General features: G+C 46.4%; 1 protein-coding gene and 1 non-coding gene across 2 annotated transcripts in view; both read left to right on the top strand.

Annotated features, from left to right (window-relative positions):
- LOC144158675 (multidrug resistance protein mrp-7-like) overlaps positions 1-25,402 on the top strand; it is a 149,822-nt gene that overhangs the window by 11,838 nt on the left and 112,582 nt on the right. The window lies entirely within an intron of this gene.
- Trnat-cgu (transfer RNA threonine (anticodon CGU)) lies at positions 6,853-6,925 on the top strand. The gene has a single exon. It is a non-coding gene; the product is annotated as a tRNA-Thr (tRNA).

The following is a 25,402-nucleotide window of genomic DNA, read 5'->3' as shown; positions in this document are numbered from 1 at the left end:
AAAACAGGCGTAAAACTAGTTCACTACAGTTAAACCTGGATAAAACGAAGTTGAAGAAAGTTTGCAATTTTTCGTTGGTGTCAGGCTTTCGTACATAACATAGCCTACGGCACCTGTGGCAGTGATTCAACGACAATGACAGCTGCCGCCTCGCCACTGGCAAGGTACCCAACTCTCCGCAGTGCTGGGTCCGCTGCGCTGTGCGCAGCTGGAGCCCGTTCACCACCGTTAAGCGACGAGGGGCAGGCTTACAGATGTCGCTGCTGATAAGGAGTGCACGGCAAGCACTCGAGGAAAGAAAGCTTTGCCGAATGCACAGCACCAAATGTAAAACGAGTAAAAGTATGGCCACTTGCATACAGGCTGAATCTCGGAAAAAAAAGGTCTCACCGGCAGACAGGATCGGCAAGAATTGCAAGGGCACCTGTTAATGCGTAAATATGATTGGTCGTAGTCTTGAGAGGTGCCTTCAAGTTTCCCTAACAGATTAGGTCTTGTACTTGTCAATGCTTCAGCTGTTGGGCAAATTGCAAGAACTCTTGTTACTGTCCCACACTATGTCCGGTTTTCGCCCGCACCTCTCGACACACGGCATCCTCCTGCAACAAAAGAATGACATAAAAGATTGAACGGAAAAGCTCGCGCGGGGAGGCTTGACGTCAAGCCTACACTCGGAGGCAACTTTCTGGGGCAATGGAGCGAAAGCTACGGAGGGAGGGGAAGGGGGACGCTAACTGCTCTGTGTTACTGCGCGAAGTAGTTCCCAATAAACTGGTTTCGGTTTCTGTTTCGGCGTGACCGATACGCATTTGATACAGTTAATTTCTTCGCATAAGCTCCGTAGTTGAGTGCGCTGAACCACGATCACCGAGCATGCAGGCATATTGGCGTCTCCTTCCACACGCTTCATTTATATGTAAACACAGGCCAACGCTTTGACTGGACGCGGCCAGAGCGGCCGTGAACCTGAGAACTCAGACCGACTGTGGACTCTGTATCGTTCAGAAAAGAAGTGAATTTTGTAAGACATATTCAAGGCTGACAGCAAGACCACACCTAAAGCAATATTTTCCCTGGACCTCAAAGGGGCATTTGACAACGGGGCTCAGGCCACTCTTCTTAAAAATCTCAGTGACCTCGGCATCTGGAAAATAATGTGGGATTATACTGAAAGACCGGATGTTAGGCAAACGCCTGTTTTGTTCCTCGCACTCTCAGTGTCCTACTTTGATGTATGAGCATGACTTAGAGGTTAAGGAGGGGTTTTATGGTGTTTTGTTGATGCCTATACATACCTATGTTGGCGTTTGGACCTAAATGCCTATAAATGCCTATTTTAAGCTGTGCGACTATATCAAGACTATATGCGTCAGCTTTCGCTTTCGAGTGCAGTTTCCGATCGTTGTTCACGTTACCGGACATAGCGCTGACTGTTCGGAAGTCTATGAAAAGTCTTCTAGTTTAACCAACTCCCAAAAACGATCGCTAGCAGCAGTGAAATGGGAGGTTTATTCTCAGTGACAAGAGACCACAATTTGGAATACAAAATTTCGGGGCGGTGGCATTTTCCACAATTTTTACAGTGATTCTTAGGCTAGTTTCCGCGTACTCTTCGAACGGGTTTCTTAACCCTTTCGGCCCCGATTTTTTTAAAGCAAAACAGTGTTTTCTGTGTGTTTTTCTAAATTTTAGGGTCCCAGAGGCCCACAAACGAAAAATAGAGCGGGAGGTAAAAGTAATAAGAGATTTCAAAATGAGGCAATTAATTGAGACATCTCGCAATTAAACATTTTGTGTAGAGCAATGACATCGCTTTTACACATTTTCCCAAACGTTATGACTACATCAACCTACAAACAAAAATTCAGCTTCATAGCTCACGTATTTATAGGTTTACAAGCTTGGGAATAAAACTGAGACCGCCATTTTTTTTTCAGCCTCAGCGTTCTGATTTCGGCTTCACCGGAGGTGTTTCTTTTTTGTAGCGAGTAGCTCCAATGAAATGAAACCACAGTGATATCTATCGCAATAGGCATCATCGAAGGACAATGCCCCAAAATACTACTAGTTTTGGTTTCGTTCTCTATGCGGTAGAGGAACTACAATGTGATAGCGTCAATTGATGCTACCAGGGCCAAAAGGGTTAAAGCATGTGCAGCCACATCCTCGTTTATCGAAGCATACACTCAAATACAACTATACTTTCAATGCAACGGTTGAGCATCGAACACATCTTTGTTAGTAGATCACTTATATAATGAAAATTCAGCGGGGTACCATCACTGCACAATTGCATTTCCTTACGCCTTATAATTCACCGTGCCGACTGGCTCTAAAACACGCTTTTCTATCAAGAATCTGATTGGCTATACGCCTTTAAAAAAATGGTATTAAAACGTCTAGAATTGTGTTTGCGAATGTTGGGACGTCTTGCCTGAACATTGCGAATAATATCATTGCACATGACAACATTCCTAAGGTTGTAGGAAACAGTCCTCAAGTAAGAGCATGTTACTTTATTGATAAATCGTTGTCTGTCTTGCGATTATTATTTCTGCCGGTTTCTTGTTGTATGGTAATTAAATGGGGTCAGGCTACACATAAAGTAGCTCTTTTTAATCAGCATTCCCAGAGTTTAAGTATTGTTTTTCATCCTTGTTTCGCTATATGTGACGCTCGAGCAACCAACACTGGTTATTGGGCATGAATGTGAGTGGTGTACTTGTTGAATTAAGCCAACGGATCGTCATTAATCCAGCAGTTTCACGCGGAAATTGAATAGCTATGTTCAACTGTTGGCGCCTTTGTGCCAGCACGAATAATATCATTTTTAGTTTTCTTGCCGTAGTTACATCTGCGTTTCTGTAAACACTCATGGTGCCTATATTGACGGCGTTGGAGGCCTAAAACGTTGTTTTGCTTGCCTATTTTTGCGCCTAAAACGCCCGTTTTTATTGTCTAAAAATCGGGCCTCCAATTATATTAAAGATATCTTCACAGAAAGTAAAGCCGTCATTAAGGTCGGAGAACTCCGCTCTGAAATGATTTCGTGCAGAAGGAGGGGAACTTTGCAAGAAGCTGTCTTGTCCCCATATGCCAGGATTAATTTCCCCATGAAGCTGGCTGAAATTCCAGATATTCCTCACAGAATATATGCCGTGAACATCTCGATAGAGATACACTAAGGATCAGCAGGATTTATGCAACACTGCCTCCAAGAGGCTGCCCATCTAGTCTAGGCCTATGCAAAGAGCTGTTTGCTAATTTGGGCCCCCCAAATATCCGAGCACTTGCTCGTACAAGGGAGGGGGCGGGACACTGCCATGGACATACAGACAACACTGCACGGACACAGTATCTTCCCTTCCTAAATTATTAAGATCTTGGACTTGACTCATCAAGGAAATTGCAAAAACAACCAGCTAATTCAAATAATAAGAATGCTCTGAAGGATTGCGAATCAAACACACGGCATGCTAGAGCAAGACCTGTTACGTTTTGTCCAAGCATTCATCGTTTCTCGGATAAGCCGCCTACAGCATCTCTCAAATAGGGGTAAAGCAGAAGGTAGACACCATTACCCGAAAGGCTTACAAACAAGCCCTAGCTTTGTCCTACTGCTAGATTGCTAGCACCTGGACTGCAAAACACTCTAGAAGAACTGACCGAAGCCCACCTCATTGCGCAGAGAATGCGCCTTGACGTTACCCCCAGCTAGACGCCACGTCAACCAACGCCTAGGCTACTGTAACGGATCAGCGCGCCGCTGTGCTGCAAGCTTCATGCAGCGATTTTGTGCTATGTGGTGAAGGCTCCAATACGGGCGCCTTTCGAGTAGGCGCCTCTGTCGGTGACTCAAGCTTGCAGCAACCGCCAGCGGATCCCAACATGCCGCAGCACGCCTGGGAAAAGCCGGATCGCTGGCTTCTCGCTGTCGGCGTGATTCAAACTTCGGCGGTGGCAGACGAGGCGTGTAGAGACACGTCTGAGCAACGCGGAGACCGTTGCGGAGACCTTCTATCCCCCCTTTCTTAGACTCAGCGTGCGCTGCTACTACTGACAGTTCACGAACTCTATAAAGAATGTTGTGTGTGTCCGTACTGTTCGCGCCGTGTGCAAGATCTAGAAGTAACGCTTGTTGGACTGCTAGCGCTTTGGGTATAAATAGGACTCCCCTAAGCACTGAGGTTAATTCCTGCTGCAGCAGTGAATCAATGCTGTCACTCTGTTCGAGTTCTGTACTGTAACCTCGCCCGTCCGGGCATTGTTCTTTCCTATCTTCGGCTAATCTTCCGCCACGCAGTAAACAAGTTAAGTTTCCCTTCGGCTTCTTGTCGTCATCTTCAAGGCAGCAACATTGGCTGGCCGCTCGCTTCACCTCGCTACCACACGCATCTCGGAGGCGACGAAGCTTGGCTCGGACACGCCTGTCCGAATGCAACGCTACGAATTCCCACAAGCCATTTAAACGATGTCGGACATCTCACTGGACCTTCGATCAAATATTAGAATCCCCCCTTCCACGGCACACGAACCCTCAACATCAGTACGGGAGAAGACAAGCCGGAGCCGAAGCCCCCAAAAAGTTGTACGGCGACTGTATTACCACTGTGTGCACGAATGCAGCAAACTGCAAGCGCGCCAACACCAAAACGGCAATTGTCGCAATCCCACTGCCCTTATCACAAGCATAGGTCTAAAGTGGTGCAGCACACTCCAAGCGGAAGCTGGAGCGATCGCGTGAGCCATTGCACACACTAAAGCCGGTACCATCATCACCGACTCTCAAGCGGCGTTTCCTACGTACATGGCGGGACGATTATCAGGAAAAGCAATGCAGGTTCTTTCCCATAATCCTCCCCAAAAAATATATCAATATTTGGGATGCCTGCCTATCCGTTACTCTGCGCAAATCAAGCAGCCCATGCGGACGCCATAGGTTTGGCAAACTGTGCACCGCTGGAGGATGGCGACAGTGGGTAAACCACCCTCTCACTACTTTCAGTGACATTTCGCAACATTACAGGCTATCCCGACGTACAATTACCCGAAAGGAGTTGACCTGCTGACAAAAGAACAGGAAGTGGCCCTCCGTTAACTCCAAACAAACGCGTTCCCACACCCCAGAAGACTACACGCAATTTATCTCACACTCTATATCCCCCTGAGCAATTACTGAGGTCAACGCGCTACTCTCTATCACATGGTCTGGGAGCGCCAGAATAACCCAGACCTGAATCCTATTCCCAGTTATACCTACGAGCAGTAAGAGAGTAAGCTCGCCAGCTCTGCCAGGAATAGACACCCATGGCGAACCGAAAGGGCGAAGACAGTGGGTAGAAACAACGGGGTTGTGGACTAAGGACCCCGCCCACCTAAAAGCTCTTCAGTTGAATAAAGATTTGCATCCTTATCCTCTTACATCACAAATAGGATTTATTTTATTCTTAGGAGTGGTTCTCAGATTTGTCTTGGAAAATAAGCGCTGCCTTTGTCAACGCCTTAGGCCCTATGCCACCGTGAATGGTCAGCCCAATTTTGATGGCTGTTGTGCGAGAGCGCCCGGCGCAAATTTGTTTCACCGGGCGAGCGCCGTCGGTTGGACTGAATCACGCCTCGGTCAAACGGCTCGATGCAAACACGCATTTACATGCCGAGAAACGGCGCCGCTGAGTCGCCTTCCCTTTCCCCGCCGCGGCGGCTTCGGCTGACGCAACCAGTTCGCCTGCATTCGTGAGATTCAAACTGCAGCCAAGGGAGAGTCCTAATTGGAGGGATTCGAACTGCTCGCGCTCAACGAACCCGCAGGGGCATAAAACAGCCCAGAAGCAGCAGCGAGTGAGGCACTCATAGGTGGGAGGCACCGAGTTGAGTCGTGCTGTCACCTTTGTGCGACAAATGTAACACTTTTGCTACCCGTGTACACATTGTACATAAATGCTTATTCAACTCACCATCGGATCGACAACTTCGTCGCTCAGCTCTGCGCCGCGCTGCTAGGGGGCTATGCAACTTCGCAGCACCGACAAGAAATGTTTCATGTTTTTTCCCTATAATTGTAATATATATATATATATATATATATATATATATATATATATATATATATATATATATATATATATATATATATATATATATATACACATTGTTCCGGGAAACGCAAGTGGACGCTGGCGCATAGCTCCATGGGACCCATCGCTGACGACGACGAAACAGTAGATGGCACGGGCTCGTTGCTGGAGCGATCATGGCCACTCGTAAATAGATCGCATCGCTCGCTCTGCGGCAACATCTTGTAAATACATCACTTCACCATCGCCCATGGTATGCCTCACCATTGTCCTGCCGCCACGTAAAAATATATATACATATATATATATATATTACGCTGCGGGGTAGCGTAATTGGTTAACGCACCGCACGCGTTATGCGGAGATGTGGGTTCGACTCCTGCTCCCGGAAAAACGGCGGATTTTTTCTCGACTTATATTTTCGCCTATTTATCACTATATCAAAGAAACATGATGAACACACGTTATTCGGCACTATTAAATATTTTCGGAAACAGCCGAATAGCACTGCCAAGGACGACTGCAACCTTGATATGTGTCCTTACAGAGTCCCTCGTCCCGTATCTTTCTGTTCTGCTACATGCATTACGAGGGCTCTGACTCCAGCAGTTCGGATATGCCAATTGCTAACCCCGACTCCGACCACGTCTTACGTGGCGGCCGCTGGGAAAAAAGACGTTCTACGTCTCCCGCGGTGGTCGAGGGGCGGCGCTAGTTGGCCGGCCTCAGAGCACTTGTAAAAATATAAACCCCCCTGTAAAGTCGAGAGAGGAGCCTCTCCGGGGTAGCGTAATTGGTTAACGCACCGCACGCGTTATGCGGAGATGTGGGTTCGACTCCCGCTCCCGGAAAAACGGCGGATTTTTTCTCGACTTATATTTTCGCCTATTTATCACTATATCAAAGAAACATGATGAACACACGTTATTCGGCACTATTAAATATTTTCGGAAACAGCCGAATAGCACTGGCAATGACGACTGCAACCTTGATATATATATATATATATATATATATATATATATATATATATATATTTGGAAATTAGGGGCTCGTTATGAAATACACAAAGAAGTTCCGGCAGTCTACAACGCCAAAGAAGGCATAGGGGAATGGTTAGACTATTTTTTGCCGTTGGTCACGTTACATTATATTTGTATTTTTAATTACGTGAGAAAGAAAGGAAGAAACACACGCTCCCAGAGTGAGGACCGAACCCACGCCTTTCGATTAGATCTCGAATGCCTTACCAATTCGGCTATCTGGGCGACTGTGTTCTCCACTTTCTGGGGTATTTATATTTACTACAACTATATCTGACACTCGAGGGTGGAAGCCAGCGCCACTCAGACTACACGGGGAGAAGGGGACCTTCTTTTCAACCCCCGGGGCGTGACTCCAACTTCTACAGCCTGTCATGAGCGGGTAACTGGCGGAAAACCCTCTTATGCTACCTTCGCATCAAGGCTGCCAGAACCGAGGCCCTCGCTAAGCTTTCGCACGATAATAGGGTTTGGAAATGAGGGGCTCGTTCGGAAATACAGAAAGAAATGCCTGCAGTCTACGACGCCATAGAAGGCATAGGGGAATGGTTAGACTATTTTTTACCGTTAGTGACGTTACATTAGTTTTTTTTTATTTTTAATTACGTGAGAACGAAAGAAAGAAAAACACGCAGCCAGAGTGGGGACAGTCGCCCAGATAGCCGAATTGGTAAGGCATTAAAGATCTAATCGAAAGGCGTGGGTTCGGTCCCTACTCTGGGCGCGTGTTTTTCTTTCTTTCTTTGTTTCTCACGTAATTAAAAATAAAAAAAAATAATGTAACATCACTAACGGTAAAAAATAGTGTAACCATTCCCCTGTGCCCTCTTTGGCGTTGTAGACTGCAGGCATTTCTTTTTGTATTTCCTAACGAGCCCCTCATTTCCAAACTCTATTATCGTGCGAAAGCTTAGCGAGGGCCCCGGTTCTGGCAGCCTTGATGCCAAGGTAGCATAAGAGGGTTTTCCTCCAGTTACCCGCTTATGACAGGCTGTAGACGTTCGCGTCACGTCCCGGGGGTTGAAAAGAAGGTCCAATTCTCCCCGTGTAGTCTGAGTGGCGCTGGCTACCACCCTCAAGCGTCAGATACAGTTGTAGTAAATATAAATACCCCAGAAAGTGAAGGAGAACACAGTCGCCCATATAGCCGAATTGGTAAGGCATTCGAGATCTAATCGAAAGGCATGGGTTCGGTCCCCACTCTGGGCACGTATTTTTCTTTCTTTCTTTCTCACGTAATTAAAAATAAAAAAAATAATGTAACATCACTAACGGTAAAAAATAGTGTAACCATTCCCCTGTGCCCTCTTTGGCGTTGTAGACTGCAGGCATTTCTTTTTGTATTTCCTAACGAGCCCCTCATTTCCAAACTCTATTATCGTGCGAAAGCTTAGCGAGGGCCCCGGTTCTGGCAGCCTTGATGCCAAGGTAGCATAAGAGGGTTTTCCTCCAGTTACCCGCTTATGACAGGCTGTAGACGTTCGCGTCACGTCCCGGGGGTTGAAAAGAAGGTCCAATTCTCCCCGTGTAGTCTGAGTGGCGCTGGCTACCACCCTCAAGCGTCAGATACAGTTGTAGTAAATATAAATACCCCAGAAAGTGAAGGAGAACACAGTCGCCCATATAGCCGAATTGGTAAGGCATTCGAGATCTAATCGAAAGGCATGGGTTCGGTCCCCACTCTGGGCACGTATTTTTCTTTCTTTCTTTCTCACGTAATTAAAAATAAAAAAAAATAATGTAACATCACTAACGGTAAAAAATAGTGTAACCATTCCCCTGTGCCCTCTTTGGCGTTGTAGACTGCAGGCATTTCTTTTTGTATTTCCTAACGAGCCCCTCATTTCCAAACTCTATTATCGTGCGAAAGCTTAGCGAGGGCCCCGGTTCTGGCAGCCTTGATGCCAAGGTAGCATAAGAGGGTTTTCCTCCAGTTACCCGCTTATGACAGGCTGTAGACGTTCGCGTCACGTCCCGGGGGTTGAAAAGAAGGTCCAATTCTCCCCGTGTAGTCTGAGTGGCGCTGGCTACCACCCTCAAGCGTCAGATACAGTTGTAGTAAATATAAATACCCCAGAAAGTGAAGGAGAACACAGTCGCCCATATAGCCGAATTGGTAAGGCATTCGAGATCTAATCGAAAGGCATGGGTTCGGTCCCCACTCTGGGCACGTATTTTTCTTTCTTTCTTTCTCACGTAATTAAAAATAAAAAAAAATAATGTAACATCACTAACGGTAAAAAATAGTGTAACCATTCCCCTGTGCCCTCTTTGGCGTTGTAGACTGCAGGCATTTCTTTTTGTATTTCCTAACGAGCCCCTCATTTCCAAACTCTATTATCGTGCGAAAGCTTAGCGAGGGCCCCGGTTCTGGCAGCCTTGATGCCAAGGTAGCATAAGAGGGTTTTCCTCCAGTTACCCGCTTATGACAGGCTGTAGACGTTCGCGTCACGTCCCGGGGGTTGAAAAGAAGGTCCAATTCTCCCCGTGTAGTCTGAGTGGCGCTGGCTACCACCCTCAAGCGTCAGATACAGTTGTAGTAAATATAAATACCCCAGAAAGTGAAGGAGAACACAGTCGCCCATATAGCCGAATTGGTAAGGCATTCGAGATCTAATCGAAAGGCATGGGTTCGGTCCCCACTCTGGGCACGTATTTTTCTTTCTTTCTTTCTCACGTAATTAAAAATAAAAAAATAATGTAACGTCAGTAACGGTAAAAAACAGCCTAACCATTCCCCTATGGCTTCTTTGGCGTTGTAGACTGCTCGCATTTCTTCCTGCGTGTGTATGTATATATATATATATATATATATATATATATATATATATATATATATATATATATATATATATATATATTTGACATTTATTTCAGAAGTATATAAACGGGGCGTAGGTCATGGTTTACAAAAATACATTTTATTGAAGGACTGCGACCTTTCTTCCGGGCAACTGTATCGATATGGGACCAGTGGATATTTTTAGGTGTATCATGTTGGTGAGGTATATAAAAATATCGCAATATAGAAATTCTCTTGTAGTTAGCCGTATCATTTTTGTCGCCCTTGTTATGAAACGAGTAATTTAGAAAGGAGATTGATTTTTTTGGGAGAAGGAACCAATTAACTAAAGCATTTTGATATGGTAAGGTGGGGTCTGTAACTCAACCACGAATTCACCTTGACAGTCAGCATTCAAAGGCAATCTAAGTTACCCGTTCAGCTCAATCAGGTGGTAAACGGAAGAGCATTGCAACGTTTTAGAATAGACCAGGATGCGTGAATATTTTTGGTTGTATTAGTTGATGGGGCAAAATTATGATTAAAGGTGAATTTGTTTGCAATAATAGGCTGTTTGCAGTTCTTGCGTACCAGCACTTCCGCAGTATGCGTAATCTCTTCCTTGCGGTGGAGTCCACAGCTTTCGAATACGCATTTAGACTAATTTTGAATTTTCATAGTTTGTTATCAACCTATTTTCGAACGACATAAACACTTCAGGATCTTCTTGCTGTCATGCAAAAATTTACTATTTGTGCTGTTTAAATTTTCAGAAAAAATAATTTAAGAATAACTGTTTTTGTATTCCACGCTGTGCAAACTCTCGGAAAACCAAGTATTTATGGTACCTTATACAGACAACTAAATCTGTTTTTTAAGTTAAACTACCGGCCATGATTGAAATAACTGTGTTTCAATGAATTTCATTGCATTCAACTCGAAAATTTTAGTCAGTTTTGTTGGAAATGCTTGCCTTAAACGTGATCTGCTTTTTGGGGTTTTTTGGGACGATAGCTTTGAATGGTTTGTTAGCTGGGCGTACCCTTTTTTGGCGAAGGGCTTGCGTTCGGGCTAGTTGGTATTCAACAACGTTTATCTTTGGCGCACAAAAAAACACACGAACACAGAAATCAATCAAAAGCGCTCCTTTTGTAGCACTTGTCCTTTTGGAGTGTTCCTTTTGGAGCGCTTGTCCTTTTTTAGCGTGTGTCGGTCGTTGTGAAGGTGGGGCCGTGCGTCTACCGTTGTGTGTCCATCACCGATATAATGGTTCATGCGTTGCAAAACACAGATATGAAGAACAAGACTTTTTTGCAAGGTCAGGTGAGAAGTTCAGGGGATCGAATCAAACTACTCGGCCGCAAATTCTTGTTTCTCTCTTTCGCAATATTTTATAGACGTGTAATAAACATCATATGCGGAAACTGCGAACAAATCACCGAACCGAGAGCGGCACTTACAGATGCTAGTTAAAAGTAGTGATGGCGGTGCTGTTGACTGAGGCAAGCGAAATAATGAACAAAAACAAAGCAGGGTACCTATCTAATCCGAAATTATTTGGTCATAAACACCATATTGATGAGCAATAAAATGATGAATTAATCGCGACTGAATTTCGACTGAATCGCGACTGAATTAATCGCGACTGAATCGCGAAGTGACTGAACTAATCGCGAATTCAAGGATACCATCGGTTCAACGTGCCTTTCTAATACCTTTGTCGCGCTGGCGCTTTCAATCGCGATTGAGTCGATCCTGGTCCAGCTCAATTCGGATCAGACGCTGCTACACGGCAGTTTAGATCGCGATCGAGCCCGATATCGCTTCAACTCAATCCTGGTTCACCAAGCGCGACTGAGTTTTCCGAGCGCGATTGGACGAAAGCGGCTGTACTCTCGTCTCGGCTGACTAATGGGACAGAAGTTGACACCATCAAGTAGCGCCACAAATTGTTTAAATAACTTTACGCAAAGTAGCGTGTCGTAACATTCATATATTTACGCATACCTACGACCGCACAAAGTTACTAGGCACCGGCCGCAAAGTAAATTTTTGGCGCCGTCTGGCGTACGCGTGTTCAAGCGGTGCAACTTCTCCATCGGGATCGAAACGTGCCAGGTAGCAGCGGCGGTGCGTCGAGCGCACTCAAAAAGTCTATCGCATTTCGCTTCAATCCAGATTGAAAGTGCCCGTGTGCGTGTGATAGGGCGATAAGGTGCGTATTCTCTATCCACAATATATCTGGCGGTTGCAACAGCTTAACATGTTTTATGGCCCATCCTTGGAGCGGGCTACTGGATATCGCAGACTGTGGGTAGTTGCTAAGTAGATTTGGAGTGTCCTTTGAGCGGCAGTAAACGAAACAATGGTCATATAGTTTGTGGGAAATCACAAACGCGGTAGTTCAAGGAAGACAAAAAAAAGTCGTGTAAATATTCAAAAACATAGCCTCCAAGAAAATTTTCAAGAAGAAATAACACCACTAAAAACACCTAAAATATGCTTGGTTGACAAAAAAAATCTTTAAAAATGGAATCAGTTGAATGAAGCAAAGGCTGATAATGGCACCGGTTTCTACATAGTATAAACATGAAAAATCATGCACCCCTCCCTCTAACGACGTCGATGGTCAAACGCGAAGCTTTATTGTGGTGAATTCTTTCGTTAGGCGATGTTGCACTGCGAGTGTGCGCTACTCTGGACGTACGCACCACTTTTCTAGAACACCCAGAACAACTCTCGGGTATGCACTCTGTAGGCCTCGGTACATGCTGCTTGGCGTTCGTTTCGACCACGTCGAAATGGAGCAATCGGATAGGTAGACGCCTGGTTCAGGTTCGATTCCGGCCACAGGCCACAGGCCCTGTGGCTGGGATCGACCCAGGTTTGATTCCGGCCACAGGGAGTGCTTTTCTTCTTTCCCTTAACCCACGATCATACGTCATCATCCCCAGGGAAAGTTGGCTTTCCTGCAGGGCGCACTGGCGTACAACGGCATCAATAAGGACAATAAAGCTTCGCTTTAAAATTTTCGACCAACAGTCCCGCAATCTGATGAGGTTACGCTGTCTAACGGGTTCCCTGAAGGTCAACATAAGTCGCGAAGATCGTGTGAAATGGCTTGATTGAGAGCCGTGCGCAGTGTGAAACGTACAGACCAAAATACATTTGTAACATAAATCATGATCAACAATGGGCCTCTATTATCAGTCCCGAATCGAACATGGACTGCCGGCGATCGGGCGCTCAATTTTCCCATGTATTCCTATGGGGCTTCCGATCCGAACGCAGTCCTCAGACTGCCCGGGGGTCGTCCAGGACAATAGCTCCTGGCGGCATTTAAGAAATAAAACGGCAAACGCAACGAAAGGTTCCACTAGATAGGCTCCACGTTCCGCATGGCACGCTCGTGGAGTAGGGCAACCTGGTTCTATAAACGTTGTTGTAGTGTGACTTCATTCACGCGCGTCTCCGCCGTATGGCAGCGCTGGCATCGAGGACCCGATTGGGAGTAGTGGAACACGGTCAATATGATATTGACTCGAGCATACCTCTAGCGTGTTATCTTGGGAGTATTGAGACGGGAGAGGAACAGCATGAGCGGTGGGCGGAAAAGAGAATGGAGACATTTACTTGGCAGGGGAGCCAGTTGAGATACGCGGCCATTTTTGTTTAGGTTACATACACGAACATTTTAGTACGGACGTTTATGAAAGAAAGGAGGTTATTGTATAGTGGGGGACAGGTTGTTTTAGTGTAAATTACCCGAAACGATAGGTCATGCATTTTTGCATTGTTTGTAGGGAGTGTATTTTCGGGATGTGCTACAGAGGACATTAAACACAGATTTTCCAGTAGATCCTCAAGGTATGCGTTTCAGTGCAAGAGACAATGAGGATGGCGTGCCTTATGATTTAGTCAAAGCACTGGGTCTCCATAGTACGTGGCGATCACGTACAGTGAAGCTGTACAGTTATGTCGATGCGTGCTGTGCAAGGGAGTATTTCAAAGAAAGCATTGGACGATTTGTTGAAGCCAATAAATTCTACCAGGTACTACCCGATTGGCCGCCACAAATAGAGCAACTGATCGATATTAAGGCATCGTAATAAAAAAATCATTCCTTTGGTGGCTGGCAACTCAACCTCTTGTATACGTGCATATTTGCACTATTGAAAGGTAACGTGTTGTGAATTTTTAAAGACAGGCAATATATACGAAAAAAGTGGTTTAGGGAATCCGTCATAGCTTCTTGATGCCAGAAGAGGTGTTTCAAGACCATCTCTTGCCTCGATTTTTTTTTTCACCTTTAAACTGAATTACAATTTTTATGGCTTAGGTTCGTTTTTGGTTTTTAAACGATTGATTTGTGTTTTTTAGGTCATATAATTTCAGGTTAGGCTAGTTTAGATGGGTTACCTTACCTTACATTAGGTAGAGCGGTGTAGTGCCAGAATCGGCGATTAATTTTACAGAATGCCAGTGGACGTCAATATAATGAGGTGCTTATAATACCGCCGGACGGCACTGCAGACACAGCCTTTTGTGAATTTAGTTTTAGCGCGCGACCCGAGCTGGAATTGTTCAGTAAGCGAAATAATACTGTCTCGGCCACGAGTTTGCGCCCATTAAAAGCTGTGATTGAGGATCTTGTTCTAAGTTATGTGGATGAAGAATACAGCGCGGCTTGTAAATTTTACCGCAGCTGGAAACTGACACGCCGTCTTTCACGACACATGACGCACGAATGATGCATGCAACCTTCGCACGTGTCATTGGATGTGCATAACACATGTTCAGATGGGGGTCTGACCCAAAACAGCAAGCGCAATACCGGACGTAATACCTGGCGTAATATATGGAGTGTCATCTGCGTGACGGAATTCCATATAACACACACGGCACATGCCGACGAACATTTTTTTTTGCCCTTTCAAAAGAAGAAACGTTAGGACGCGTTAGGACGAGGTGCATGAAATATTTCTGACCAATTTCCATCGCATCTCGTGTTGGAAAATTCATGGAGCACGTAATCCAAACTAGACTAATAGAGTCACGGAAGATCAAAACCTCTACCCTGATACTGTGATATCCTCCAGGCCACACCTGTTAGTATGCGATGTCAAGCTGCAGCTGATAGAGCAGGTTATCGACAAAAAGACTGTTGATGCTAGGGTAATTATGGGACTGGACGTTTCAAGGGTTTTGATAATGTAAAGTACGCAGCAATACTCGAGAACTATAGCGCGCAAAACGTAGGCGTGAAGACGTGTAACTACGTAAGGAATTTCCTCTCGAATCGGACTGCTTGGGAGGGCAGTCACTCGAAAACATTAAAATAGGGAACAGAGGTGCACCGCAAGGGTGTGACGTCTCTCCGACCCTGTTCAATGTAGCAATAATCGGGCTTCCAGGCCTGCTGGACGAAATAAAAAACCTGCATTACATTATACATGCGGACGATTTGACGGTGTAGTAGAGATGGAAAAATAGAAAGCACAACGAAGTAAAGTTTGACATCCACCTCAATGCAGCCGTACGGCTACACTTCGCTCTAGCGCTCCAAACGGCTAGCTTCCTGGTTAGCTCAGTCGGTAGAGCGACTGCTCTGGTTAAGCGTGGGTGCCGGGTTCGAATCCTGGACCAGGACGAATTTTTCTACACCGGCGAAGTTTCTGGGAAAGCTGTATAGCTTTCCTTTGTAGCCGCATGGCTGCATTAAGGCAGATGTCAAACTTTCCTTTTCAGAAACGTACTCCACCTTGGGGATTTCCCCTATATCTGGTCGATTAACAAATTGAAAGCGCACTTCAGGGGCATAGATACAATAGAGAAATATCTCGAGCCGATTGGGTTGAAATGCTCGGCAGAAAAATCACAGGCTCTTTTTCTACCATCTCAAAAGAGGAAAAACGCCGTCACCCTTGCAAGAGCTACGGCATTGTTTTACGAGTGAATGGCAAAACCATTTCGATGGTAGACAGTATTGGAGTTCTAGGGCTGCGCGTACAAACAAGTGGCAAAAACACTGAAACTATCAGGAAACTTGAAGCGAGTATCAGCCAGACGTGCCGGTTACCTTAGCGCATTTATAACAAGCATGTGGAGATGAAGGAGGCCAGTATTTTGAGATTGGTTGAGGCTTTCGTCATAAGTCGTGTACTGTTCGTTGCCCCTATCTCAAAGTTGCTAAAGCAGAGAAAGATAAAATTGAAATCATACTCAGGAAGGGGATCGAAACCGCACTTGGTCTTCCTGCGAACACTACGACGGTAAAGCTGCTAACACTAAGTGTCTCCAATACTCTGGATGAGCTCATAGAAGCCGCCACGGTGTCGCAGCATCAAAGACTTTAAAGAAGTGAAACTGGAAGGAAAATCACGGAGCGCCTGTTGTTCGAACCCTCTCAGTGCTCCAAGCAGACTGATACGATACCTAGACCAACCAAGAATAGACTCATCGTTATACCGGTACCTAAAATCATGCACCCGGTATTTCACTAAGGCAGACGAAAAATAGGGCTGTGGCCTTGCAGGCCAAATTTGGAGGTAGGTCTGATGTGCTCTACCAACACCATCGCTCTACATGGACGCTGCCGAATATGGTACTAACAAGACCGCACACACAGCGGTTGTGGTTCGTGAGAGTGGAGACCCGGTATCGTGCTGCAACGTCAAAAACACAAGTGCCACTGAGGCAGAAGTTTTTTTTTTGGCGATAGAATGCCCGTCGGCATAAAAATAACTTATTTACAAATATACATGGGCCCCCGTCTCTCGAAGGAAGTAAAGAAGGGAGCGGTGGTGGGGTCCCCAGAGCCACCGCTGAAGGTCGGGGGGTCTGCCAGGATGGATGCCTGTGCCTCTCAGGTGTCACTTTCTGGCTGAGGCCAGTGAAGGACACGCCCATATGAGATGGGCCGCGGCAGCTTGTGCGGCCGGAGCTGTGCAGAAGGGGCAGGTGTCGTCGAACGGGGCATGGTAGCGTGGTGGCCACGCCCGGGTCACAGAAGGTGAAAGCGCCACTCCAACGCGAAGTCTGCGCAGCAAAACCTCTTCCCAGCGAGCAAGTCTACTGGGGAGGTCCGTTCCACACGGGGGGATGAGGGCACGTGTGGCGCGACGCAGATCGTCCTTCCGTTGGAGAAAGTTTTCTATCGGACCGGTTGTTAACATTGGCAGCGGCCGAGGAATATACGTCGGGTGACAAGCCATATCCACTGCAATGTGAGCTGGGAGCGCATTCCGCCTAGCCCACACCAGCCTGAGAGGGTAGGGGAACGTGTCTAGTAGTGCTATTGCGCTATAACAGAGGTACAAGGGTAGTTGTTTGTGACTCTAAGGCAGCCATTAAGAATTATGATATGGTCAGGGTCTCGGCAGGAGCCGCCGAAACTCTCAGAGAAGGTCAAGTACCAGCAGAACAATCCTCTCAGATATGGAACCCGGCCCACCAGGGCCTGTCGGGGAACCAGAAGGCGCATGCTACCGCACGAGGTCTCACTTTCCCGTCGATCGCAGCTGACTCACCGCCTCGACGCGAGGAACTCCTTCCTTCGGGTGGCGAACTTAGGACATTTCAGGAAATAATTTCGCATTGTAAGCTCGGTCGCAAGGTCTATCCGGCGGTGGATAAATAGCTCAACAAAAAAGAGCAAGTTATGTGGAGGAAATTGCAAACCTGGGTATTTCCGAACCCTCAACTGTACAGCAAATGGCCCCCGCAAGTCTAATCATAGATGCACTCACTGCCGTAGCATTGCATACCTATTCCGCATGGTGTGGACACGCCCTTCCTATATCCGAACAGAAATGTGGAATCTTGGGAGACCTTAATACTCAACCACAAAGCAGAAGAGCAACGCAAAGTAATTGGTCTCGCCCTGACCACCGCCGAATCCCAAGCAATTCAGGCGGATGGTTTCGGCGATGAAGGGGGGTCTAGGCAAATGCCCTCTCCCTCGCAGTTTTAGACGTGGGCAAATAAAAGTATTTCTCTCTCTCTCTTTGGAAAATAACCATGATCGGTTCCCATACAACAACATCTATCGTAGATTGCATCGCAGTGAGTGGATCGGCCGTCTGTGAATATTTCTATAACATCGTTATAGCATGAGAAAACAAAAGGCGTCATATAAATGGACAGAATAAGATACCTGATTTTACATTCGTTATAGCGAGGTTCAAAACCAGAAAGGTGAACATATTTGATGGAATGTTCGTTGTTGTAGATGCAGCCGTTATCATGTTCGAGTTGCCGTGCGATTTTTGTAGTTTAAACCGCGTGCCTCCTTTTCAGTCAGTGCGCAAAAACTTTCGTGGGTTCGCCATTGTAACATATAGTGCTACATTTATCATCGTGAATGTATTAGTAGGAGCACTCTGTAGAATTGAACATAAATTAGCAATTGTCGTTTAGTTGGCTGTAAGGGACACAGTGCACAACCGTGGAATACAGAATTGATACTGCTTCCTACCCGTTTGAAGCACTTTATTAGTCCCAAATAGCCACAAAATTGAACCCTCGCCTGGAAAGCATAACAACAGTGCCGGTGCGTGCGGCTCACCTGACTATAACAAAACACTTTAATCAGACACATTTAAAGGTATCGATGAGTGATAGTACTCCATTTCCGGTGACATTACGAAATCAAATTATAAGTTCAGGGTTCTAAAACCGCGTTGTGGGTCAGTTTTAATTTATCATCACTGGAGGTCGATGTTAGAACGTTTCATCACCTTTTTACGTTCGATTACAACACTGCGAAAAACTTGAGGATACTCAACCTGCGTATTGAATGCGGAGGCTGGGCGGTAACGTGTGTTCTCAATGATCACACTTCAACTTCATTGCCAAGAGGGAAAACGCTGTTCGCCCGGTGTGTGCGGACACCCCTTGACTTCTGACTAAACACTTCCCACCGCGATGCTAAGTGAATACGAAACTATGTCCGCACGGCATATCCATAGCGGGGTTCAGGAACAATCAGTTTGATGCTGTCGAGGGCCTCAGCAGTTCCTGTGAGAACTTCATTAAGTTTGCGTCGACTGATACGTAATGCGAACAGTCACACACCTGTGCGCTTGCTGTTGAATGGAGGTCGCTGACGTAGGGACACACCGTTCACGTCAAGGTGTCAAAGTTCGTTCTCGAAGTGTCCAACTTCCTGGTCAAACTCTGCGGGAAATTCTGTAATTTTTTTTCTGCTGAGCCCACAAAAACATTGATGAGATTCCATCGTGGTAAATACGAGTGAGGCTTTTGTGCCGCAAGCCTTTGTCCAAGGGGCTGTTGCGCGTGATTAGGTTTTTTTAGATCGTAACCGCACTCAATCACTTCACTGACATCGCTTAATTTCACTGACTTTACTGACATCGCTTAAAGGCTAGCACACCCGGACGAAATGACGACAACGTCAAGCCAGCAGATGTTCGCGAGCTTCTACAAGCCCGCGACATCTGTGCCGCACTCTGCGGTTACAACTGCCGTGACTCACAGTTTTTCTTTTTTAAAGCATGGGCATTCATTTCTCCTCTCACACACATGCTGTGGTTACTCAGGCATAGCTTTTCAGCACAAACAGTATTAATGGTACTTAGGTCGCCTAATGTAGAGTAATGCCCTCAAGTCACTGGTGCTGCAACGATGAAGTTTAGTGCTAGCAACATTGCTCGAATTTGCAGACAAATAATCATTTGAATTAATCAACCGGCAACGCAGGTCGCTGAATTGAAAGGTAGAGAGAAAAAATAACGCATATACCGGACAAAATGCCACACATGACGACTTAGCACATTCTGCCGCCTCGGTGCTAGAACACCTCTTTATACATGAATCTGCTGGCACCGATTGTAGTGACAAGATTTCTCGTGGTATATTCTACCCACTCTCTCTGCGAACTCCCTACAGACAATTCACGACCACGACAAACAAATCCTTGGCTTCTATACTCGCTATACCCGCGACTATTCTTCCTTCTTGATTGTTAAAGTTGAAACAAGGATGGTAATGCAGTGTATGGACCAAATATACAGAGCTTTTATCTTTTCGGGGTTGAACACCCGAGAAATAAGATAAAGCTTTGTTTTCCCGGGTTGCTTGTTTAGCTTATTTTATGCCTGTAAGGAGAGGGGTGAATGTGCAAGGGGCGAATGTGCAGTCAGCAGGAGCTGGTTGGCGAGATGGGAGCTGGACCGCAGCATCTCCGACTCCTTTGAGGGCCGGGAAAGGGGGTACAGGGGTGGCAGGTTTAGATTTTGCTCGCACTCGTACTATGTGTCTGAATGTTCCTGGGTTTGCGCAGTATTTGCGTTGTGCTTCGAACTGATAGGGGAACACGAAAACGCAAGAGACAACATTCAGACTACTCCAGTTCAACACATTCCCACAGACAATGTGCATGCACATCCTGTTCCCTTACAACTGTAGAGGCACTGCTGTTGAAAGTGACACATGGCGCACGGCGTTAGTAGCTTTGTTCGGTTGTTGATATCTGGTTTTAAACGAGCGTTTTTTTTATGTGCGTTGTTGTTTTTAAATGCAGAATTTTTCTGACGTCACGCCAAACTAGTCTCAGCTTTCCCATTGTCCCAACAACTGCACTCTGGCAGCGAGCGGCTTTTGCAACCCTGACCTCTTGATGATTAACTGCACGCGGCCGAAGCTGCTTCCTGTTTGCTTATAAATTGTCTGCTGGAGGGGAAGAACCGCCCGTCTGACTTCCCATTCCACTGAACAGCTTCTCTGCAGTTATGTATCGCAAACTGCTCAGAAGTAGAACAGTTTATAGTATTTATAGTTTATTCGAAGCTCGCAGAAACTATAACTACGACAAGTCATGCTATCTGATTTCCCGCCTTGGACTCTATCACCCCTATGCATAAAAGGTAACATACCTGGACTCACCTAAAAAAAGTTATGCCTCAGATATGCCTCCTTCGATTAACATTTGCCCATGCAAGTAGCCAACACTCTCATATGACCCTCATTTTTACTGATGGCTCATCTACGCCTGACAGCAGTTATTCTGGACTCTTCATTTCATCAGCCGGCCAAGCACTCTCATACAGTCTCAACGCCCAACGTCATCCACATCTGCTGAGCTTCCTGCCATTAAAGGAGCCATGAAGACAAAATACAAGTTGGGTTTATTAGAAAGAGTGCTTAGTCCCGATAACAATGATACCAATATCATCGCAATCTTCGAACAAATAATGGAGATATTAAAGAAAACGTGTGAAGCAGTCGCGACCCCCTATTCAATTTCCCGCAACTTTTCTATGACGTCACGGAACCTTGTTTGTGCGATTGGCGGCCGCCTAACTGACCTGTCGCGACGACAGATGACTGGACGTCTGTAATGGGGCCTCTAGTTCCATTTGACTGCATCACTTGGATGCTCACGTGCAGTTAACGCACTGAAAATTATGTTTTATTGTTGGCCCGTATGACGTCATTCTTGCTCATAACACGTCACTGTGGCGCAAAATTTGAAAGTTTTTAAAAACTTGTTGCTTTTATTTCGTTAAAAAACATCTTTTGTGGCTGTAATGGAGCTGAGTGAGATACTGAACCCTAGTTCTTTCAAATTAAACTAAGTTGTATTTTCTCTTCATGGCTCCTTTAAACAAGCACTTCGCTACATTCTTCGTCAGAAGCCAGCGCAGTGGGTTATCTTTACAGAATCGAAGACAGCTCTAGAAACTCTTCGACGTGCCAGCTGCTTCAGAGTTCACGAACATATATCCCGTGATGTCTCGTACCTAAACCATCTAGTCTTCGTCACCGGGCACCGCGTGATACTGCAGTGGATCCCTGCACACTGTGGTGTCGTAGGGAACGAAATAGCACATGAGGCTGCCAAGATAGTATTACGATAGTGGAACATCACGCACATTTTCTTCAAGAAGCACGATGTCTCGATACGGGCAAAGGAGCTTCTTTTCAGGGAAAGAAGCACCTTCTAGTCTCTCCCGGAAAACCAGCCCCAATTTCTGCATTTTGTCGATCCTACTTTGGCAATGAGCTTACCGGAGCGACTTCCACGTCGGCTAGAGGCTTAGCTCGCAACTTTTAAGCACAGTTAACCGAACGGCCTGCAACGCCAACGCGCAACCCACTTTATAAGGTTGCATAATGAGCACTGCTGACCATATTTCAAAACCATCACCACCTGCAAACCGTTCGCGTTAATAATAATTACGTCTCAACGTAGCTCTCCCAAATACCTCCCGGTATCGCCTTGGCCTAACCTCGAACCCGTATTGCGACAACTGCAGTTCACCGGAAACAGTGGAGCATATTTTACTTGAGTGCCCTACATACCGTCAAGCAAAAAACGACCTCGAACAGAAGATCTAGTGCCTCAACCACAGTTCCCTATCTTTAAAAGCACTTCTGGGACCATCGCCATCTCCCTCGTCTCAGCGTGAAGTGCTAACCGCCTTATTTGAATACCTCAATGACATCGGTGTCGCTGAGATGATATAGGACCAGAACATCGTTGAACTGTGCAACCGTGTATAGACTTTTCACGTGTCACACTGGCGGTCCCCAACACCCACCTTTTTTACTTCTTTTTTCGTTTCTTTTTCTTTCTTCTCTCCCTTCCGCCTTACTTCCCATTGCGACTTTATTCCCTCCTCCCCACACAGCAGGGTAGCATGTAGGCGTTAACATACCAGCATACCTCTCTGCTTTCCTCTAATTAAGAGCTTTCTCTCTCTCTAGACATTTTCTATCACCAAGATACGGTACTGCCACCTTCTCCAAACCAACACTCTCCCCTGTCGCGCCTGACTACACACAATTTACCCATCTGTATTTCCCGCTCCCCAATGACCCGACTGTGGAGCCCACGAAACAGTTGCACATTTTATTTGGAAATGCCCTCAAAACTCATTCTCTCTTATCTGTTGTGTGGAGCACTGGGAGGCGGTTTTAGGTAGGTCGGATCCGCGGGTCCAGCAAGGACTCACTGAACGAGCAGCCCAGGTCACCAGCACCCTCCAAGCACTGGTCACCACTCGTCGTTGACCAAACAGTTGCAGAATAAAGTTGTTTCGCTTTCTCTCCTTCTTTTTCTAGAACAGTTAATCAATCTTGCATGGGGATCATATAGTCACAGCACCGTTAATTCCTCACAGCCGGTTCTACTCTGTCGGTTAAATCCAACGTGAAGTTATGTTTCTACGTCAGATCTGTATCGCTCTATTTTGTTGTTATATAGATAGCTGGAGAACACTGTTCCATTTTTATTTATGTATTGAGAGCGAACGGTTGGAGGAACCATGGATTGAGGCGCTCGGGTGGTGGAACACTCCATGCAATGATGATGACTGGGGTCATCAGAACTAGCAATGATGATAACGCACACATGAGGAAGTTCTGGTATAACGTCCGGAATGGTTGCAGCCTGACCGAAAGGGCTTTCAGTATATATTTTCCTTAACACTATAATTCTTGCTAAAGTCATTACATTACTATAGATAGCTTGCACTTGCGTCATTGTGGTTGCAATGCTGGTGCAGTGCAGCGGCCTTTGTTATTCCCGGTATGAACTTTGACTGGGCGGCTCGCATTGGCCTTTGACGTCACCCACAACAGCGGTGTGTATAGAGATTGATGCGGCATCGAAAAAAAATCAAATCGCTTCGGCGTGGCGTGCGGTAATTCTGATTCCAAACCATCCCTAGAGCTTCTGCAGCTTGGATTTCGTACCCAGTGGATAACGTACCCATCCACTGCACCGCTCCTTGGAAACTCTCGAGGGACGTTCCAAAGATACTACAGATACCTGGACACAATGCAATCGCAGCGATTTATCGAGCTTTTCAGCTTACCCGCGAAACCTTCCACCAGGCCCCTGTTGTCGGCAGTTCAGACCAGGCTGACCCTACAAAAGCAGCGATCCGTGTCTTCCGCCCTCAGAACCCCCAATCTACCCAGAGACCCCACCCTAAACTCACTAAGCGTAACCAACGCCACTACGACAAGCCCAAACACGCACCGTATACGTGCCGGTCCGGCTTCGTATCTTCCGCCACAGTTGGACATTTACTCCACTCACCTCCATTGGTAAAGTTCCACGTAATCAAGACCACACCTCAAAGGGGGCGCTGCCCAAAAAAGTTCTTAGCAGAACTGGCAGCATCCGAACCACCGCCACCTCATATTCCCCATCTAACAGCCTTCCTTCTGTATTCACTGTCCCCAGCCTGGCTTGCTATACGATAGAGTATGAGCATGCCAATAAACCTCAGATTTTCCCTTACTCCCGAATGCCACCTTCGTGCAATGGAGAGCTTCCATGGACAGCCACGTACCCGGATACCAAGCTCACCCTGGTAACCCGAAAGAGGACAGCTAGTCGGAGCCAAGGCATCCCGGACTAGGGATGTCTCTTCCGGGGCGAGACCCATAACATCAGCACATTGGGCTACAAAAATTTGTTGGAGCGAAAGGTCTACAGCGGTACATATTACAAGGTCATTCATCGCGTCGCAAGTGACCTTCAGAAGGCGCATAAGCTAACCTCTATTTTCTTATCGCTACGCTCGCATGGAGCTTCGCCACTGCGGTACCACGTAACCAGGGGAGGGTGAAACGGCGAGGGTGAATGTAGTAGATGGCTATGACGGTTAGCCTTCAAACATGGTGGAACCTGGTGGCCCACATAAAGATAGCCACAAGTCTGGACCGACGCGGATAATAACAACCCCAGCAGCCCTTTCAACTTTATCGGCTCGTAAAATTTTGTATAGAACTAATCACGCTGGGATACACCCGGGAATCGTTCCGTCGCCTAACTACGTGTTTCGCGATCTATGAATCCCTAATTCAACCGACGCTGCAAGCTTCTTTTTTCCTGTGAGTACAAGCCCGCCATTTCGTGTACATACCCAGCGTCACCCACTGGTGCGCTTCGTACACTCCTTCTATTAAAAGAATGCAGCTGTTCTGGGCTCAGGACCAATTCACCTAATTTCATCGATTCGTCAAGGATGCCCTGTGTCACCACTCCTGCTTTGCGGTACTACCTAGTATCGCTATGTGTACGTATAACACAGGACAAGTATCGGCACTAGGCCAAGCCCAGACACACACACCTTACAAGGCAAACCCAGGAAAAGCGGAAGCCCATGAACCCCTCGTGGGTTTGCACTCTCCTCATTTGAGGCATGAATCGTAGCATATGCCCATGACGTAGCTTTCTTTTGCACTGACAAGGCAAGTGTGGAGAGGGCTCTTGCCATTGCACAAGAAGTTTGCCAGGTATCAGTTGCTGCCATGAACTTCGAGAAAAGTCGTGACTTTTGGTTGATTGATTGATTGTAGGGTTTAATGCGCCGACGCAACGCAGGCGATGAGGCGCGCCGTAGTCGAGGGCTTAGAATTATTTTGACCACCTGGGGATCTTTAACCTGCGGCGAAATCTCGTACACACGGGAGTTTTTGCTTTTCGCCTCCATCAGAAAAGCGGCCTCCGCGGCCGGGAATCGAAC

Source organism: Haemaphysalis longicornis, unplaced genomic scaffold (genome assembly GCF_048455015.1).
Source record: "Haemaphysalis longicornis isolate Haplotype H1 unplaced genomic scaffold, Haemaphysalis longicornis Haplotype H1 scaffold_10, whole genome shotgun sequence".
Taxonomy (NCBI): domain Eukaryota; kingdom Metazoa; phylum Arthropoda; class Arachnida; order Ixodida; family Ixodidae; genus Haemaphysalis; species Haemaphysalis longicornis.
The sequence above is the reverse complement of the archived record's forward strand: the minus strand, read 5'-3'. Positions and strand labels throughout refer to the sequence as shown.